General features: G+C 40.1%; 1 pseudogene; it reads right to left on the bottom strand.

Annotated features, from left to right (window-relative positions):
- The window catches only part of LOC123857681 (large ribosomal subunit protein uL11-like), a 76,352-nt pseudogene extending 56,670 nt beyond the window's left edge, over positions 1-19,682 (bottom strand).
- Positions 19,683-19,750: the final 68 nt, after the last annotated feature.

Raw genomic sequence — 19,750 nt, 5'->3', positions numbered from 1 at the left:
CTGGGTCTCACCCCAGAAACCCTTGCCCCTCTCCCCCATACTCGACCCAAATCAGCCTTCTGACCCAGCCCCGCTTCCCCCTTTAACTGTCCTCCAGACTTTCTAGCCATTTTCCCACACGGGTGAATGAGTTGGGCATGGAAGCCACAGAGCCCCATGTCTTTCTTTTATGCCTAAGAGACAGGACTGAACTGAAATTTCGTGACAATGTCAAGGCAGAGGGAGATCCTGAACCGGGTCCTCTCAGCTGTGAGGTCAGGGATCATGTCTGACCCGTGACAGAAGCAAGGAACAGGAATTCGGGCTCAGACATGGATTTTTGGCCCCCCCTTCTCGTTGGTTCAGCTCCTACCACATGTGCTGCTTAGGACCTTAACTCACCTAACATAGTTGACAGGGGATGGATTGTGGGGAGGCCAGGAGTTACGATGGACTTCTTCACCGGGACTCCTCCTAAGCTTTCTGCGTGAACCCCTTTCCTGAGGCTCTTCCTAGATGGAGTCAGCAGGATCTCAGTCTCCAAGGCAGAGAGGGCTTTGTCCTGAGGCCATTCCCCAAAGCCCTGTTCCACTGCCCCAGCCTACTGCCTTCCAGCCCCTTGCTCCGGCCGCTGCCCACCACATTTCGGAGTGATGAGTACAGGATGGGAGGCTCCTGTCAGCCACCGCCAAAGAGCAGTTCTCCACCAATTTCCAGGACTGCAGTCATAGATGCTCATATGCGCTTCCTTTTTTTTTTTCTTTTCTAAGTTTTTATTCAAATTCTAGTTAACATATAGTGTAATATGGGTTTCAGGAGTAGAATTTAGTGATTCATCTCTTACATAAAACACCTAGTGCTCAACACCAGTGCCCTCCTTAACACTCATCACCTATTCAAGTCTTCCCTCTACAGGTTGCTGGGACATTGACAAGTCAGGCTGGAGAAGTGGGAGGGGACGTTATACTGCCCCCTAGCTGTCACTTCTGTTAGCTCCCGTCTACCAGAGAAAACGCAGGTGTGATGGCAGCTGAGAGAACACTGACCCCCAAACTTGTTACAGAGTTATACTGGGGAAAGGTGGACCCACCACTGTGCAACGTAACTGTATGAAATTCACTATTTCTCTTTCCCCAAGCAAAAGTGAACAGAACATTCTGTCTTATATGCTCCCGTAATGCCAAAGCCCAAGAACATAACTGCGGTAAGATAATGGAAGATTTCGGTGTGCGAGAATCTCGGGAGCCACACACACTCCCATAGCCTGAGTATGTGGCAGTTGACTCAGCCAGCAGACTACCCTCAGAGATCAGCTGTCCAAAGAGGGCCATGGCCCAGGGCCTGCAGCGGCAGCTCTGCCACACAGGGAGACAAACCTGGCGGGCGCTAGTGTGGGACTGGCCTGCTAAAGTTTAAGTGTCTCGGAGGCTTGTATTTGTCTCGTCTGGGAGTAAGCCCTAAGATCAAGAACAGTTTCTTCTAGATTGGCCTTTGAAGTCAGGGACTCACGTTCAGAACAGACTGGTTTCTCTCAGATAAGTGATCAACAGAGTTCTGAGTGATCCTAACAAGGTGAGATCTAGAGTTCTACAAGCCAGCAGGACCCTAAACTGAAGAAATATCCAAAGGATTGTGTAAATCCCTAAAAGGAGCTCAACTGAATTGTTCTGGGGATGTTCTCTTTGTATCTCTTCCCCCATCTCCAGATCTCCCTTCCTTTGTGATTTTCTGGGAATTTCCAAATGCCTTTCTAGATGCCAAACTCCTAGGCACCAGTAGTTTCTTCTAGAAGGCATAAAGAGGCTAGTTTGGGATGGTTAGAAAGGACTCTATTCCCAGAACAAGCCCAGAGTCAGACATAGCTTCGGGATTTTGAATGCTGAGTCAATTCCACCACTCCCCATTTGCTTTCCCAAAGGCCTGACCCTGGGTCTCTCAAATCTCCCTATTTGGGGAGAGACAAAATTCAGCTCTTCAACTCTTCCCACAATGAGTGACTGCATGAGAGCATCCAAGTCAGAGAAAGACTGATCAGAGGGGCACAATTCCTAAATGCTGAGCTTCTGGCACCTCTAAGGGTACGCTGCATGCTGCTTACCTTCTGGGGACTCACCGAGTGACACTACAGCAACCTCTGTTTTGTATCCCTGCCTGGACTGCCTGGCCTTTCTTTCTTGACAGGGGCTTTTCTCTCTAATTAATAATATGCCTCTTCCCACTGAAATCTGGGTGCAGCAAGGGTGATATTAATGATAGTTTCTTCTCTGCTTACCTGGCTGCCAAAGGGGAAGACTTCTGGACCACAAATTGTTCCTGTTATTACAAACAACATGTTCTGCCCTAGGGCACAGAGAGACCATTTAAGAATCAAAACTGTTACTCTCTGGACAGCCAAGTTCTATACATTTAAGGCAGCTGCTCTGGAAGCTTTTGGTTGTGTAAGAAAGTTTGGATGGTCTGATAACCACTGAGTTACAAATGTTTATATAACTCCAAGAGCAGCTCCCACTTCTACCTTTCTGACTTATGAGGTGAGAATAATGATCCATCTTGCTGTCTCCCTTCTTTCAAAGAGAATATTAAGACTATCCAGTCTTAAAGTGTGGTTCAAAAAATAGCAGTTTCAGGATTTCATCCAGGTCTTTTTTGCAGCTATGGGTTAGCAATCGATCACCAGAGACTGTGTTGCTTGAAAAAGATAGGATCCACTGAGCAGGGAGCCAGCTTCTTCTCCCTCTTCCTCTGCCCTCCCACTGCCTATGTTCCAAAGCAGCTGATGGCAACCACTTAACAGCCCTGGGATGAGTATCTGGTCTTACGAAGAGTAGCAGATATTAACCTTGTTCCATTTCTGACCACATATCTGAGAGAAAGAAAAATGCTCTGTGTAGTTACTGAAGTTTGAGAAATGGTGTTACCTACGCAGAGGAGAGAGGGCAGTGCACACAGCACGGAGGAAAGTGATGGCTAATGGTTTTCACAGTAAAATGTCATTATGGAAATTTAGATTTCTGAAGAGCTCTGATAATTTCTCACTGTTAATCTGAGAATATATAAGGCTTAGAACTGACATCCTAGGCTTAAGCTTAGCTTTCTTTTTTAAGTTTTTATATTTTATTTTGCACTGCATTGCATTGCATTTTTTCATCATAAGTGTACTCTATAATCCCCCATATCACTTATTTTACCCATCCCCCCACCCAGTTCCCCTCTGATAACCATCAATTGGTTTTCTAGTTAAGAGTCTGTTTCTTGGTTTGTTACTCTTCTTTTCCTTTGCATGTTTGTTTTGTTTCTTAAGTTCCACACACGAGTGAAATCATATGGTACGTGTCTTTCTCTGACTTATTTTGCTTAATATTCCTCCCAGCCTTGCCCAAAGGGACCTATGGCCGTTTACCAGGGGAACTGTGCACTGGGAAAAAGGAAATATTCAGGGGTGCCTGGGTGGCTCAGTCGGTTAAGCATCTGCCTTCGGCTCAGGTCATGATCCCAAGGTCCTGAGATCGAACCCCGCATCGGGCTCCCTGCTCCGCAGGAAGCCTGCTTCTCCCTCTCCCACTCCCCCTGCTTGCGTTCCCTCTCTCGCTGTCTCTCTCTGTCAAATAAATAAATAAAATATTTTTTAAAAAAGGAAATATTCAAATCTTTCAGGAACCACTAGAAACTGGCTCTGAATTGACACAAATTCCAAGAGACCCAAAACATCACTGTGGCCCACCAGTCGGAGTAGGCACTTAGGAAGGCCAGGTGATCAATGGAGTTTCAGCTCAGGTCCATTTCACAGTGGGTCCAGTGGGTCCCTGAATCTTCCTGTGTTTACTTTTCCAATTTCAAAATGCGTACTTGGGACTAGACATACTTAGCTGGCAGAATCCCTTCATTGGTTCCCTGACTATGGAGTGAGAGCTATTATGGCAGGAAAGGTCAAATAGAAGCCATTAAAAATGCCTTTACCTAGGAAAACAGTAAAGAAAAAGTAATTCTCAGGAGGGATTACAGAGATTAGTGCCAACATCAAGGATGTGAAGGATGCAGAAGCACTGATTCCCACCACATCCCCATTCAACACTCCTAATTGGCCTGTGCAGATGACAGATGGACTTGGATGATGGCAGTGGTTTATTACAAGTTTAGTCAGGTGGTGACTCCAACTGCAGCTGCTGTACCAGATGCAGTTTGATTGCCTGAGCAAATTAACACATCCCCTGGTACCTGGGGTGCAGCTATTGATCCGACAAATGTTTTTTTTCTCCATACCTGTCCATACGCCCACCAGAAGCAGTTTGATTTCAACTGGCAAGGCCAGAAATACATCTTTACTGTCCTACCTCAGGGGTAAAACAACTCTCCAGCCCTATGTCAATTTAGTTCATAGGGGATCTTCATTGCCTTTCCCTTCCAGAATATATTACACTGGCCCTATTACAGTGACGACATAATGCTAATTGGACCTAGAGAGCAAGAAGCAGCAAGTACTCCAGACATATTGGTAAAACATTTGCATGTCAGAAGGAGTAAGTCCAATAAAAATTCAGGAGCCTTCTACCTCACTGAAATTTCTAGGGCTTCAGTGACATAAGACATGTTGAGATATCCCTTCTAAGGTGAAGGATAAGTTCATTGTTTATCAGGCCCCTCCTGTAACACAAAACTACGTACAGTGGCTTGTGGGTGTCTTGGATTTTGGAGGCAACATATTCCCCATTTGGGTGTACTAATCTTGCCCATTTGCTGAGTGACCTGAAAAGCTGCTAGTTTTGAGTGGGGCCCTGAACAAAAGAAGGGCCCTGCAACAGTTCCAGGCTGCTCGGCAAGCTGCTCTGCCCCGGGGCCATCCGATCAGCACATCCAGTGGAACATAAAGAGGCAGTGGCAGACAGGGATGCTGTTTGGAGACCCTGGCAGGCACCTACAGGTCAACTGCAGCACAGGCCTTATAGAACTTTGGAGCAAGGCCTGGCCATTCTCTGCAGATAACTGTCCTCCTTTTGAGAACAGCTCTTGGCCTGCTACTAGGCCTCAGTAGAAACTAAACACTTGACCATGGAACACCAAGTTACCATGAGACCTGAGCTGCCCAGAACGAACTGGATGTTATCTGACCCACCTGCTGACATTTAGTCCTTTTAAATTGTATTTACACAGTTCTTCCGATTTTGGTCAAGATGGTTTAACAGGGGCTAGATTTACCCTCCTACTTAAAGCAAGTTAAAAAATGAATACGTTACAATATATGGTTCTCAAGGCATTAGATGTGAGGCAGTGTAGGTCAGTGATTCCTGAGGCATGGAAAATAAATGAGGTGAGCTCTATGATTGCCCCAGCTTATACCTGTAGGGTTCACAGGCTATAGAAGTGTGCCTGAATTGAAGAGACGAAACTGACAGTCTGAGAAAACCAAGGAGGCTAGCGCTCACAGAGGAGGGAACTGGGGGAGAGAGAACACAGAGAACTCTGAGATCCAGAGAGGATCCTGCTCAAGTATTCAACTAAGTACTGACTGGCACATGTGAGGAAGCTACACAAAGCAAGGGAAAGCACCACACAAACGCACCGTGCATGTTCCCACAAGCCAGAGTGAAAAGAAATCCACACCAAGACACCAGAGCTGACCTTTTGAAAACTAAAGATAAAGAAAAAAAAATCTTGAAAGCAGTGAGAAAGAAATGACATCTTATCTACAGGGCAGAACAATTCAAATGTGAGATTTCTCATCGGAAACTATGGTAGCTGGAAAGAAGTACATTTTCCAAGTACTGAAAGAAAAGAACAATACTATATTCAGCAAAAATACACTTCAGGAATGAAAGGGAGAAACAAGACATTCTCAGATGAAGAGAACGTGTTGCCAGGAGACTTACCCTAAAAGAATGGCTAAAGGAAGTTCGTAGGAAATGCTGTTCCTGGAAAGTCAAGAAGAAAGAAAAAACATAGTAAGAGAATATACGGATAAATATAACACACTTTCCTTCCCGTTTGAATTTTCAAAATTCCATTTGACAGAGAAAGCAAAAATTATGATATTGTCTAATGTATGAAAAGGAAATATTTAAGACAATTACATTATAAATGAGGGATTATATTATAAAGGGGCATAAAAGGAAGTAGGGATCCTATACGTCATTCCGACTAGTAAAATGACAACACCTATAGACAGTGGTAAGTTATGCATATGGAATACCTAGAGCAACTGCCAAAGGAGCTATACAAAGAGAGTCACTCAAAAACATTACAGATAAATCCAAATGGAGGTTTCAGTTCAAGCGGGTGATGTAGTAGGATCCTGCACTTAACCTCTTCCCACAGATACACCAAATCTACAACTACCTATGGAAAAACCCCAACTACCTATGAAATAAACTCCAAAACTAGCTGAGCAGCTCCTACACATTGAGTGAATGAGAAAAAAAAAAAATATGAAGGGGTAGGAGAAGCTAAGACATGTCATAAATGGTCCCCTCCTCACCCCCCACACAGCGATCTATAATCAGGAGGGCACTCACAAACCTAAGTTTCTCCTTGAGGAATGAAGGGCTTGAACCACACATCTGGTACCCCAACTTTAAAGACCTGCATTGAAAGACAGTCCCCAAAACATCTAGTTTGCAAAGCCAGTGAGGCTTGCATCCATGAGACCCACAGGGCTATTTCAAACTGAGAAACACTTCTTTTTTTTTTTTTTTTTTTTTTTAAACTGAGAAACACTTCTTAAAGGGCTCGTGCAGACTCACCCACTCTAGAGCCCAGTGCAAAGGCAGCCAACTGAAAAGTATCCAGACTTTCAGTGAGGGAGACTTACTTGCTTATCTTAAAGCATCTGCCTGAGGGGAAAGCTTCTGATTTACCATTCAGCTAGGGACCTACTGAAACACTCTCCAAGACAGAGACCTATAGGCACCCTCTTTGTGCTTATCCTCTGCCTTGCTCTAGGCCACTGGTATCTCCTGGAGAGGAACTTATACTCTCCTCTGGTGCTCTGAAATTTGTACCTGCTGCCTAGGGGACATCTCCAGATTGACTGGTAACCAGAGACTTACACTCGTGGGTCCCACAGGATTGTAGCTGATGGAGAAAGATTTCTTAACTGGCTACTACTTCCCCACCGCACAGCCGAGAGGCAACAGACTGACGTGCCCCGTCTTTCTGTGACAAGACCTATTAGCTTCTGTTCATAGCTGTGGCCTGAGGAGCAGGCTTCTAATTAAACACACATCTAAGGGCCGACTCTAATCCTCTCCAGAGACCCTGGAGGGAAGGCATTTTCTTCCTATTCTCCCTCTGCTGTACTACTCCAGATCATCAGTATCTCCTGGAGGGGAGTTAGTCCTCTTGACTGGTATCCCCACTCTGGGAACGCACCTGGTTGCCTGGCCCTGGTGGCCAGCGGAACTTGTGTTCATGGTCCCATGAGACTGTAACAAATGGAGAGACAATTCTTGGCAGCTACCAATCTCAGGGCACAGCACAGAGACAGTGACCAAAGATAAAAACATCAGAAAAAGATTTTTTTTTTTTTAAGATTTTATTTATTTGTGAGAGAGACAATGAGAGAGAGACAGCATGAGAGGGAGGAGAGTCAGAGGGAGAAGCAGACTCCCTGCCGAGCAGGGAGCCCGATGCGGGACTCGATCCCGGGGCTCCAGGATCATGACCTGAGCCTAAGGCAGTCGCTTAACCAACTGAGCCACCCAGGCGCCCCAGGAAAAGATTTTAAGGAAATGGAGATAAGTGATTTACCTGATAAAGAGTTCAAAATAATGGTCATAAAGATTTTCACTAGGTTTGACAGAAGAATAAATGAACAAAGTGAGAATGTTAACAAAGAGATATAAACTATAAGTACCAAACAGAAGTCATAGAGCTGAAGAATACAATAATGCACTGAAAAATACACCAGGGGGTTCAAGAGCACACTAGATGAAGCATTAGAAAGTATCAGTGGAACATACCCACTAAGAGCATCAAAACAAACAAAACGAATGAAAACAAGTAAAGATAGGTTAAGAGACTTAGGGAAAACATCAAGCAGGCCAACATTCACATTATAGGATCCCCAAAGAAGAGAATGAGAAAGGGGCAGAAAACTTATTTAAAGAAATTATGGCTGAAAACTTCCCTAACCTCAGCAAGGAAACAGACACCCAGATCCAGGAAACCCAGAGTGTTCCAAGTAAGATGAACAAAGAGACCCCACCAAGACACATAATTAAAGTGTCAAAATTAAAAACAAGGAGAGAATCTTAAAAGCAGTGAGAAAAAACAACTTGTTATGTAAAGCAGAACCCTCATAAGACTATCAGCAGAGTTATTAGCAGAAACTACACAGGCCAAAAGAAAGTGGCACAATATATTTAAAATGCTGAAAGCAAAAACCTGCCATCCAAGAACACCCTACCCAGCAAAATTATCTTTTAAAGTTGAAGGAGAGATAGAGTCTTCCAAACAAGCAAATGCTAAAGGAGTTTATCACCACTAGACCAGCCTTGCAAGAAATGTTAGAGGGACTTCTTTAAGCTGAAACAAAAGGGCACTAATTAGTAACGGGAAAACATGTGAAAATCTCACTGGTAAAAGTAAATATATAGTAAATTTCAGAATAATCTAATGTTGTCAGGGTGTTGGGTCAATCCCTTATAAAGCTAGTATGAAGTTTAAAAGACAAAAGTAATAATAAAAAAAACTGTAACTACAACAATTTGTTAATGGGTACACAAGATCAAAAGAAATAAAATGTGAGATCAAAAACATAGAATGTGGGGGTGGAGAGTAAAAATGTAGAGCTTTAGAATACATTCAAACTTAAGTTATCAACTTAAAATAGACTGCTATAAATATAAGTTGTTTTATGTAAGCCTCATAGTAACAGTAACCACAAAGTAAAAACATATAGTAGATACACAAAAGATAAAGATAAAGGAAACAGCATGCCAGTACAGAAAATCATCAAATTACAAAGGAAGAAAGCAAAAGAGGAAGAAAGGAACAAAAGGATTACAAAATAGTCAGAAAACAATTAAAAAATGGAAATCAGTACATAAGTGTCAATAATTACTTTAAATGTGAATGGACTTAATTCTCTAATCAAAAGACACAGATTGATTGAATAGATTAAAAAAAAAAACCCTATATGCTGTCCATAAAAACTCACTTCAGGTATAAGAACACACACAGACTAAAAATAAAGGGATGGAAAAAGCTATCCCATGCAAACAAAATGAAAAGAAAGTTTGGGTAACTAAACATATCAGACAAAACAGATTTTAAGACAGACTATAGGGACACCTGGGTGGCTCAGTTGGTTAAGCATCTGCCTTTGGCTCAGGTCATGATCCCAGGGTCCTGGGATCGAGCCCCTCATCAGGCTCCCTACTCAGCAGGGAGCCTGCTTCTCCCTCTGCCTGCTACTCCCCCTGCTTATAGGTGCACTCTCTCTCTGATAAATAAAATCTTAAAAAAAAAAAGACAGACTGTAATAAAAGACAAAGAAGGTCATTACATAATGGTAAAAGGCTCAATCCAACAAGAGGATATAACATTTGTAAATATTTCTGCACTCAACATAGGAGCATCTAAATACATAAAGCAAACATTTACAGACCTAAAGGGAGAAACAGACAGCAATACAATAATAAATAATAAAGTAGGAGACTTTAATAAAAATAAAAAATAAATAAAGTAGGGGACTTTAATACTCTGCTTTCACCAAAGGATAGATCATCCAGACAGAAAATCAGTAAGTATACATTGGCCTCAAATGACACATTAGACCAGATGAATTTAAGAGACGTATACAGAACATTCCATCCAAAAGCCACATCTTTCTTAAGCACACATGGAACATTCTCCAAGACAGATCATAAGTTAGGACACAAAACAAGTCTTAATAAATTGAAGGAGACTGAAATCATATCAAGCATCTTGCTTGCCCAACTACAATGGTATGAAACTAGAAATCGATTACAAAAAGAATACTGGAAAATTTACAAATATATAGAAATTAAACAACATGCTACTGAACAGCCAACGAGTCAAAGAAGAAATCAAAACAGAAATCAAAAAATACCTTGAAACAAATAAGAATGGAAATACAACACACCAAAACTTAGGGGATGCAAAAGCAGTTCTAAGAAGGAAGTTTACAGAGATGAATGAAAGAAACAAGAACAATCTTAAATATACAACCTAACTTTACACCTCAAGAAACTAGAAAAAGAACAAATGAAGCTCAAAATTAATAAAAGGAAGGAAACAGCAAAGATCAGAGTGGAAGTAAGTGAAATAGAGACTTAATAGGCAATAAAAAAGATCAATGAAGAGCTGGGTTGTTTTTTTTTTAAAGAAGCAAAATAGACAAACTTTCAATTAGACTCAAGAAAAAAGAGAATGCAAACAGATAAATCAAAATGGATTTCTAAAAATTGTTCATGTAATCTACATGAAGGCAGGAAAAACTAAAAGACAAATGAAAACCAGAAAAAATAGAAAACAAAAACAAAATAAGTTAAATGGCTGACTTAAAGCCTAAGATAACAATAATTATCTTAAATGTAAATGTTCTAAATACATCAATTAAGACACAGAATGGCAGAGTGGATTAACAAACATGATGCAACTCTATGTTATCTATAAGAAACTCACTCTAAATATAATATTGACAGTAAAAGGATGAAAAAGACATAGCATACAAATAATCAAAAGACAGCAGTAGTTCTTAACAGTAGATAAAGTAGACTTTGGGGCAAAGAAAATTACCAGAGACAGAGAGGAACATTCTATAAAAGGGCCAATCCATCAAGAAGGCAGAGCAATTCCCAATAAGCATACATCAAACAACAGAATGACAAAATATGTAAAGCAAAAACTAACAGAACTGAAGGAATAGACAAATCCACAATTATAGCTGGAGACTTCAACTTCTGTTTCTCAAAAATTGATAAAACTAGACAAAAATTTAGCAACACCACAATCAGCCAAAAGAACCTAACTGACATTTACAGAACCCTTGAACCAATAAGAACTCAGGTGCACAGAGAACATATACTAAGGTATGCCACAAACAAATCTAAACAATTTAAAAGACTTGAGCTCACACAAAGTGCATCCTGCAACAACAATGGAATCAAACCAGAAACTCATAACAAAAAGATAAGAAAATCTACAAACATTTGAAAACTAAACAATTCTTAATAATCCATAGATCACATAAATAAGTAAATAATCCATGGATCAAAGAGGAAGTTTCAAAGGAAAAATTTTTAAATGCATTGAATTGAATGAAAACTAAAATATGTCAGAATCTGTAGAAAGGAGCTAATGCAGTGATCCTTTTATAACACTAAACACATACATCTGAAAAGAGGAAAAGTTATATATTAATACTCTAAGCTCCCATCTGAAGAAACCAGGAAAACAAGAGCAAATTAAACCCTAAGCAGAAGGAAGGAAATAATAAGAGAAGAAATCAATGAAAATTAAACAGAAAAACAACTGAAAAAAAAAAAAAGAGCTGATTAAGGTCTATAAAATTTAGAAACCTCTAGTAAGACCAAAAAAGTAGAGAAGAAATAACATTTCCAGTATCAGATCAAGAGTCACATGCTTTACTGACTGAGCCAGCCAGGCGGCGCTATTTCCAGTATCAGGAACGAAGCATGAGATAACACCGCAGACCTTGCTGATATAAATAAGGTAATACTATGAACTACTCTATACAAATAAATTTGACAACTTAGACAAAATGGACCAGTTTCTCAAAAATTAAAGACTACTTCAACTCACCCAATATGAAATTATTTTATAATTCTGTAACTTATAGTTCTATAAATTATAGTTCTATAACTATTTAAAAAATTAAATTAGTAATCAAAAAGCTTTCCACAAAGGAAATCCACAGCGCAGATGACTTCACTGGTAAATCCTGTCAAACATTTAAACAAGCCTTACCACCAATCTTTCAGAAACTGTTCCAAAAAATTAAAGAGGGAGTCCTTCGCATATTATTCTATGAGGTCAGTATTACACTGATATTAAAACCAGACAAGGGCGCCTAGGTGGTTCAGTCATTGGGCGTCTGCCTTCGGCTCAGGTCATGGTCCCAAGATCCTGGGATCGAGTCCCACATCGGGTTCCCTGCTCAGAGGGAAGCCTGCTTCTCCCTCTCCCACTTCCCCTGCTTGTGTTCCTGCTCTCATTGTCTCTCTCTGTGTATCAAATAAATAAATAAAATCTTAAAAAAAAAAGACTAAAATAGTACAGAAAAGAAAACCATGACAGACTTGTCAAATCATATGTTGTACACCTGAAACTAATGTTACATTGTGTGCTAACTATACTTCCCTGAAAAATGTAATAAAATAAAATTATTGACCACTATCTCACATGCACAGAAGTACAAAAAAACTCTAACAGATATTAGCAAATAGAATCCAGTAATATATAAAAAGAATTATGCACCATGACCAAGTGGGGTTTATTCTGGGAAGCAAGACTGGTTCAACATTCAAAAACCAATCAATGTAATCTACCATAGTAACAGGTTAAAGAAGAAAAAAATCATGTGATAATACCAATCAATTCAGAAAAAGCATTTAATAAAATTCAAAACCCATTCATGATTAAAAAAAATAAACTCCCAGAAAAATAAAACTAGAGGGGACCTCCTTCACCTTAATAAAGAGTAGTCCAGGTGTCTGTTAAGTGTCTGCCTTCGGCTCAGGTCATGATCCCAGAGTCCTGGGATCCAGCCCCGCATCGGGCTCCCTACTCAGTGGGGAGCCTGCTTCTCCCTCTCCCTCTCCCACTCCCCCTGCTTGTGCATGCACTCGCACTCTCTCTCTCTGGCATATAAATAAATAAATAAATAAATAAATAAATAAATTAATTAATTAATTAATTAAAAAAATCTTAAAAAAAAAAGAGAGTATCCACAAAAAAAAAAAAACAAAAAAAAAAAAACCCTACACATAATATTATGCTTAATCGTGAAAAACTGAATGCTCTCACCTTAAGATTGGGAACAAGGCAAGGATATTCGCTTTCACTACTCTTATCAATAGAATTCTGGAAGTTCTACACAGTGCAATTCCCAAGAAAAGGAAGTAAATGGACTACAGATTGGAAAATAAGAAAGAAAACTGTCCCTATTGGCAGATAATATGATTGTCCATGTAGAAATTCCCCAAAAATCTACCTAAATAAATAAATAAGAACTAATAAGTAAATTTAGCAAGGCTGCAGATACAGGATAAATACATAAAAGTCTGTTGTATTTCTGTACACTAACAATGAATATGTGAATATCAAAACTTAAAACATAATACCATGTATCATTAAATTAAAAAAATGAAATACTAAGTTGTAAATCTAACAAAACACATTCAAGAATTATTTGCTGAAAACAAAATACTGATGAAAGAAATCAAAGAAGATCTAAATAAACTGAAAACATACCATATTCATAGATTCAAAGATTCAAAATAGTAAAGATTTCAATTCATCCCAAATTGATATACAGATTTAGCACATTTCCTATCAAAATCTCAGAAAGATTTCTTGTAGTTATAGACTAGATTATTATAAGATTTATATAAAAAGGCAAACAAAGTAGAAAAGCCAACTAGAACAATTTAAAAAAATAATAAGGCAGGAGGAACCTGATTTCAAGACTTATCACATAGTTATAGGAATGAAAACTGTAAGATACTGGTGGAGGGACAGACACATAGATCAATAAAACAGAACAGAGACGCCAGAAAGAGACTAACATCATTATGCCCAACTGATTTTTGACAAAAGGGCCAAAGCAATTCAATGAAGGAAACCTTTTCAACAAATGATACTGGAATAATTGAACATTCATAGGAAAAATGAAATTCAACCTAAGTCTTACACTTTATACAAAAATTAACTCAGAATGGATCAGAGATTTAAATATAAAAGGTAAAACTACAAAACTTAAAAAAAAATATTTGGGCTCTAGGGCTAGGAAAAGATTTTTTAGACTTGACACTAAATGTATGATCCATAAAAGGGAAAGTTGATAAAATGGACTTAATCAAAATGTAAACGTTTGCTCGGTGAAAGACCCTATTAAGGGGGTGAAAGACAAGCTACAGAGCAGAAGAACATATTTTCAAACCACATGCAATTGACCCTGCAACAACAAAGGGGTTAGAGGCACCAACTTCCCACACAATCGAAAATCTGCATGTAACTTTTGATTCCCCAAAACCTTAAATAGTAATAGCCTACTGTTGACCAGAAGCCTTACTGATAACATAAACCATTGACTAGCACATGTTTTGAATGTCATATGTATTATATATTGTAGTCTTAAAATAAGGTAAGCTAAAGAAGATATTAAGAAAATCATAAGGAAAACATATTTACAGTACTATATTTAGATTAAAAAAAAAAAACCCTACATTATCAGTTGGCCTGCACAGTCTAAATCTGTGTTGTTCAAGGGTCAACTATACTATATACTATCTATAATGCAGCCAGTTATTATTTGGTAGACACTATGCTAACATGCATTTTCCCATTTAATTTTCACAACAACCATATGAAGGAAGTCAGATTATCATCTCCATTTTAAAAGTGAGAAAACTGAATCAAAGAGAGGCTATATAACTTGACCAAGTCACAAAACTAGGCAGTGGAAGAGTCAGAATTTGAGCCCAGATAATATGACCTCAGAGCCTACACTCTTAACTATTATGCCATATCCTTCCATATCATTAAATGTGTTACTGAAGGAATCTAAAAATGAAATAATTAGGGCTGAACTAGTGATTAGTAGTAAAAAGGAAATGGAAGTGAGAGAGATGAAGCTTTATAAGGAAATAAATGGCAGAACTTAATAACTCTAAGATATATGGGGATGAGAAAGCGTAAAAAATGATAATTTCTTAAGTGTTGAAAGCCTGGGGAAATGATGATACCACTGAAAGGAATATGGATATCATACGGGTGAATCCAGAGGGAAACGATGAATAGTATTTTAGATATGCTGTATTTGGGAAGACAAAGATACTCATGTAGAAATCTTAGTACACAGCTAAGATACATTTTAGAAACCAGGAAGAGGTAAGAGTTGGAAATAAAGATTTTGAAATTATCTCACATAAAATGAGTAGTGGAAGCAATAAAACTATTAAGCTCTCCAGGCACCTGGGTGGCTCAGCCAGTTAAGCGTCCAACTCTTGATTTCAGCTCAGGTCATGATCTCATGGTTGTGAGCCTGAGCCCCACGTTGGGCTCTGCACTCACTGGGGAGTCTGCTTGAGATTCTCTCCTTCTCTTTCTGCCCCTCCCCCCACTCTGTCTCTCTCTCAAATAAATAAATCTTAAAAACAACAAAAACTATTAAGCTCTTGAAGGGGGGGGGGAAGGACCATACTTTGGGGGGCGTCTGGGTGGCTCAGTCGTTAAGCTGAGTCATCGGCTCAGGGCATGATCCCAGGGTCCTGGGATTGAGCCCTGCATCGGGCTCCCTGCTCTGCGGGAAGCCTGCTTCTCCCTCTCCCACTCCCCCTGCTTGTGTTCCCTCTCTCGCTGTGTCTCTCTCTGTCAAATAAATAAAATCTTTAAAAAAAAAAAAAAAAGGACCATACTTTGGAAACCAGCAACAGTTGACAGTCAGAAGAGGAGAGGTGAGAGGAGAACCAGGACAGGGTAGTCTCAAAGAGTTCACTGGATGAGTTTCAAGAAGAGAGTAGTGTGCCTTCTCTTTTCATTCTAATTATTCTGTCCTGGAGATCTCATACTCACCCACTACTTAAATAACTATCCACCCACACGCAAATATCACAAGGCCATACCTTGCATCTAACCTCTACACTCGGATTTCTAACTGCCTAATTTTACCTCCACCTGAATATCTCAAGGGCATCTCAAATTCACCATGCCCAAATCTAACTCTGTCTCTCAAAATATGGTCTTCTTCCAGTATTCCCTATCTCAGAAAATGGATTCCAGTTGCAAAACCTAGAAACTTACAAATAATCCATGACCTCTTTCGTACATCAACCCCAGCCAACTCATGGTCACATCATTTAGGGTTTTATCCATTAAATCTATCTGTCCTCTCTTTGCTATCTCTGGCTATTACCATCCTAGCCTAAGCCACAACCATCTACTGCCTAGAATACTGCAACTGCCTCCAATTTGGACTTCACATAATCTTGCCCCCTTCCTCTTTCTGGGGTAGAGAAATGCATTCTCCTCAATGCAGCCAAGATAAAATTTCAAATGCACACCTGAGTATGTCACATAACGCATCCCAATCTTCACTTTAGTGACTTTCCATAGTTCTTAGGACAGAGATCGAAGTCTTTGTCTTGGCCTACGTGACCTACATAATCTGGCCCTTGCCTACCTCTCCAGTCTCATCTCTACCCTGTCTCTTTGCCGGTCTTTTTTCAATTTCTTGAATCTTCCAAGCTTCCACCCCCAATAGGCCTTTGCAAATGCTCTTCCCCCTGCCTAGAAATGTCCTTTCACCCCCATATCTCCCCTCCACATTTCCCCTACTCATCCTTTAGCTCTTCGTTCAGTGGCACTATGTTAAATTTCCCCATTATTAAATGTTTTTATTAGACCATTTGCCTCTCCTTAGCACTGAACACAGTTGTAATTTTACAATAATTTGTGATTGTTTGATGTCATTTTCTTCAATCCAACTGGAAGCTTCATAAAGGAGGGGGATCATGCCTTTTTATATATCATCAAATCACTAAGACATTGCACAGTATCTAACACAGGTATCGTGAAACCAAATAAAGGATACCTCATTTAAAATGGAGCTGAAGGGCCAGAAAGGGAAGGTCTCGTATCCTACCACTACTCACTGTCAACTGTAGATCCCCAACAAGAAGAGATGTGCCTTGCATTCCCAACAAGAAGCCTATACTTGACTACCCCAGAAAGAGGAAGGAGGCTTTTCCTACAAGCCTGGCAACAGCCTAGCCAATGAGAGACTATCACAACTCAGCCAATGAAAATCCACAATACTTCAAATTCCCAGTTTATTCCAATAAACTTTTTGCTTAAAACAGCCCCTCCCAACTTCTTCCTTTTCTTTATAAAAAGAACATTCCTCTCCTTTGTTCTCTGTACTTGCCCATCATTTTGGATACCTTGCATGTCCCGAGTTGCAATCCCCTGCTATTCCCAAATAAACACATTTTTGCTGGCAAAATATCTGACAGTTTTACTTTTAAGGTCAACAGTGTTCAATAAATATTTACTGAATAAATTATCAAACACTCTCAAAAAAATAAAAGAGGATGGGAACCGAGCAAAAATACTGGAGATGACCCTTAGGAAGATCATTAGCAACATGTGAGAGTATAGTCTGAATATACCGATGAGGGTGGAACAACAGCAATGAGAATAGAGCGAGGACAAGTGGGGGGGTAGGGGGCAGCAGCATCCAAAGAGCTGTTTTCATTTTGCTTTTCCTTAGGCCGGTGTTGTTCTATTTCCAAGACTAAAAGAAGAACGAATTGCAAATGTCAGAGACAGGAGATAATGAGTCAGATAAGAGAGGGCTACAGTTGAAGCTGTTTGAAAATGTCAACAAAGGGGTGAGGTAAGCAAACATATCATAAAGGGGGGATTAATTTAAGTATGACAATATAACCAGTTGAAAGTAATATTTCAACGCAAAGATAAAGATGCTGCTGGGTTAATAAACAGTTAAACCTAAGCAGGGAAAGCATCTGAAAGAGAGCTGTGCTATAACCAAAAGGTAAGGAAACCATATTAAACTGCATTAATCAGCAAAATCCAGATTATGGAAAACTCCACAGGACCAACAACATGGTTCCTTCAACAAACTGCACAAGAAAGTGGAGGAGGAACTTATGAAAGAAACTTAAAAGACTGATCAACCAATCACAACATGTGTACTTGATTGGATCTTGGTTCAAACAAGCAAAGTAAAGAAAAAAAAGGGGGGGAAGGTAGAAAATTAAACACTGGCTATTTGATGATATTAAGGAAAACCTTAGATATTTTAGGTGTGATAATAGTATTGTGGTTATGTTTTTAAAAAGTCCTTTTTTAAAGAAATCATACTGTAATATTTATAGATTTCAGATGCCTGATATTTGCTTCAAAATAATACAAGAGGAGGTATGTGGATAGTGATATAGAAGCAACAGGATTGATCATGAGTTAATAATTATTGGAACTAGGCACTGAGTTCATGGGGCTTCCTTATATACAACTTTTTTTATGTCTGGAAGTTTCCTTAATGTTTTTAAGGATGCAATTTGGTTTTCAAGAATAGGATTTTTTCCCCCATATATTCTTATTTTAGATGGCCTTGGTTCAGGTTTCTTGACCTGGGTTCAATGGATTGCACAGAATCATGAAGATTATTAAATCAGAGCTCGGCAAATTTGGAGCATGAAGTGATCCACCAAAAAACAAGAATTGAGTTGAACAAAAGATACCACTTGAAATAAGACAGGAGTTAGATCCTTCAGGTTGTTATCGATTAAAGTTTTTCAAAGATCAAACTTTATCATAAAGGATAACAAGAAAATAACTGGGGGGTTATGTTGAATGATCAAAGCAGTAGGTAAGAAAAATGACTGTGCTCTTGTTTCTACGACAGATTGATTGGGGAAATTTTATGTCAAAGAAAAAGTCACACAGCTGTAAGATGACCAAACTAGAACAAGGGATATTGCTCATGAGGAAAGAAAAGCATGTGTGGCACTAAAGTAGTGTTGATAGTGGAGATCTAGGCGTAAGGGTCATTCAAATCCTTACAACCTACTTTGTGCCATCTTGTTTATTCCTTTTTCTTCCCGCCCAACAAGTCCAAAGTGACTTAGAGGTCGTGCAAAGGCCCCGAGATTAAGGGGAAAAGTGTTTGGAGAAAAAGGATTAAATATTACCCTCTCCCTCTCACTGAATCCTGGATTGAAGAAATAATATAAATTTGTCAACCAGCACCTGCCTATTTGTGTGAAGTGGGATACAGAACGCTCAGACGGCGGAGGACAAATTGTTTAGCTATGTTGCAGGACAGTGACTAGAAATACTGGGTCGTGGGGACCTCTACGCATTTCCTTTTCCAGGTCTCATCCTCAGCGATTCCCAAAACGGGCACATATACCAAAAAAAAAAAAAAAAAAAAAATTGTTCTTTAAAGAGTAAAATACGGAAAGGGAGTAGACGGGAGCATTCTGGGGGAAAACCGCGAGTGCTGTTCTAGCAAGAAGTCAGTGTGGCTGGAGCACGGGTGCAGAGGATCGTCGGGAGGGACAAGAGACACAGCAGTGGGTCAAACAGCCTTGTGAGCCACGGAAAGCGCTCAATGCGCGTCTGTGTTTTTAAACAGAACCTGTGTGGGTCAGACCCCAGGTGGACCTTCTGAAAAGGCGGATCGCTGGAGATGGCTCCAGCTGAGCTCCAAGAGCCTTCCCTTCCGACGCCACCCACCACCGCAGCCGCCCGGAGTTGGGAAGGGCGGAGACGCAGTCCACTCAAGTGGACCGAACGCTAAGGCGCCCCTGCCAAAACCCAGCTAACTAGCGTTAAAGAAGTTTAGAGAGTCCCCTCCTTCCCTACCCGTGCGCCTGAAGGCGACGCAGATACGGTTCCGGGTAACGCGGCAGTGCAAGGGGGGGCTCGAGCACTTCCGGATCCGTGCCTCAAATCCCGGGCTTCCTCCCGCCTGTGGGAGAAAGCCAAGAGAAAATGAGCACCAATCAGAATGTAGACGTGGAAGACGCTCGCCCTCAGAGCCAAT

This window comes from Mirounga angustirostris, unplaced genomic scaffold (assembly GCF_029215605.1).
Source record: "Mirounga angustirostris isolate CCGP_5_RB_7025 unplaced genomic scaffold, mMirAng1.0.hap1 SCAF_13, whole genome shotgun sequence".
Classification (NCBI taxonomy): domain Eukaryota; kingdom Metazoa; phylum Chordata; class Mammalia; order Carnivora; family Phocidae; genus Mirounga; species Mirounga angustirostris.
Note: the sequence above shows the minus strand (reverse complement) of the source record. Positions and strands in the feature narration are given on the sequence as shown.